We start from the raw sequence: 2,078 nt of genomic DNA, 5'->3' as shown, positions 1-2,078 counted from the left end.
CTAGTGTTTACTGTCCACCAGCCTTTGCATGGGTTGTCTCTAAAGCCCACCACTACTTGCAGCTGTACTCTCCAAAGATCAGGAAACAGAAATTGCTTACTTTACCCAAGAACAGACAGAAGTAGAAGACCCTGTGTTCAAACTTAGACGCCGCAGCCCTTTCATTACATGCCACCTCACAGCAGAAAGACAGCACCCATGAAGTGCATTAGAAATGATAATTGTGTGTTGTGTGAGAGGAGAGACAGTTAGCACACCCTTGACGAGGGGGAAGAGGCTCTCAGGCCCGACAGCACGCAGTCGATAAGGTATCGCTGCCCACTTCAAGGCATCGAGCCATCATTTGTAAATCCTGAGAGCTCTCATCACAAGGAGAAAATTATTTTTCTTTTTTTCATTTCTTCTCTCTTTTCTTTCTACTGTATCTATATGAGGTGATGGATGTTAACTGACCCGACTGCGATAATTATTTCACAATATATATCAATTAAACCATCATGCTGTATGCCTTAAACTTACACAATGATGCATGTCAATTACTTCTCAATAAAACTGGGGGGAAAAAAAAACCATATTTTTTCCTAATTTTCTACTCTGTCTAGAAAGACTAGGAATCACCACAATCAGGTCCCAGCCTCACTTAGTCATGAACTCTCTGTGTGGCTCTGGGTATGCCATTTAGCCCTTTCAGATCTCAGCTTCTTTGTTGGCAGAAGCAGGGAGGAGTTCTGGAAGTCCTCCGAGATCCCGCTCAAGTACTCTCTAACCTTCCACTCTGCCGGTGGGAGTTGTGTGGCCATTTCTGCTCTGTGAGTATATGTGTGGTCCTGGTCATTCCAAAGAACTGTCAGAAATAACCAGTCAAGTTTCTGATGTAAAACTCCTCCCACGGGATGATCTCAGCGTGGGCCCTGACTGCCTTCCACTCAAGAGAGAGGCTGAATTCAAGTCGACCCCTCTGGCCACTTGCCATTACAGGCTGGCCCGGGAAAACCAGTGCTTCCCCTTAGAGCACCCAGAGGACCAGATGCTCTGGCTCTTGCTCCTTCTTCATTCATTTTGATGTCTCTGATTTGGGGTGTTTTGGCTAATTTATTAAACAGCCAGTAAGATCTAATTTCTGAGGCCCAGGTGGGTCAAATGCAGTAAAATGTACATTCAATGTTACGAGATTTGGCGGAGGTGATTGTTTCCTTTCATCATAATGGTTTAAATCACTAGCGGTCCATCTGGTAAATTAAAAGAGTGAGGCTCATAGCTATTCATAAAAGGTAGGACTTTCCCAATGAGCTGTTTTATCTAGATCTTGTTTCTAACCCTATCCATATGGTAAATAACCAAACTCTAAGGACCACTGAAGTCACCGGATAGAGGCCTTCATCGGGTGAAAAATGGCTCCCGGGGAAGAACTGAGTCCTAAAGCCCACCTCTCTGAGTTTCTCGAGTCTCTCCTCACAGTCTGGCTCCCGTCACTTTGACTGATGGGCAAAACCGATGTAAGGAAGTACTTCCATCGAGTTTACTTCTTTAAGTGACTTGGTTTAAGAAAGGGAAAAAAGAAAAAGGCCATCTTGCCAGTGATCCCTTTAAGCCTTTTTAATTACAAAATTCTTCTTTATGGTGCGACTGACCTAGCCCAGCGGAGTCCATCTCGGAAATGTGCTGAAGTGGGGCCCAGCACTGCCAGCCAAGGCTGAGAAATGTTTTACGTATCACGACTCTACATTTTTCTCCTGTCTGGGAGGCTCGGGGATTCAGCCTGTGTGAATCATGCCTGCCCTTTGTGTATGCATGAATGAGATGTTTTAGACACTGAGACATAGCTAGACACCAGCCCTTCCTGGAAAAATAAGACCTAGACCCCGAATCAGGGTGAGTGCACGGACGGTCCCCAGTGCCAACTAATTTCCAACGGTGAATAAAGATAACAATGCCTAGCACGCTCTCCAATTCGCCTACTGGACCCTAACCTTTAGCAAGACAAAAATGTCACATATAATGGATCCTAAAATTAATGACACATTTTGCTTTTCAGCTGAGAATGAGGTCAGCTTCCTACCTCCTCAAGATGAGAGGTT

The 2,078-nt window shown here is 44.9% G+C and overlaps 1 non-coding gene across 1 annotated transcript; it reads left to right on the top strand.

Moving 5' to 3' along the window:
* The first annotated feature begins 225 nt into the window (after nucleotides 1-225).
* Nucleotides 226-347, top strand: LOC118616710. Its single transcript, XR_004956684.1, has one exon. It is a non-coding gene; the product is annotated as a U6atac minor spliceosomal RNA (small nuclear RNA).
* Nucleotides 348-2,078: the final 1,731 nt, after the last annotated feature.

This window comes from Molossus molossus, unplaced genomic scaffold (genome assembly GCF_014108415.1).
Source record: "Molossus molossus isolate mMolMol1 unplaced genomic scaffold, mMolMol1.p scaffold_m16_p_4, whole genome shotgun sequence".
Classification (NCBI taxonomy): Eukaryota; Metazoa; Chordata; class Mammalia; order Chiroptera; family Molossidae; genus Molossus; species Molossus molossus.
Note: the sequence above shows the minus strand (reverse complement) of the source record. Positions and strands in the feature narration are given on the sequence as shown.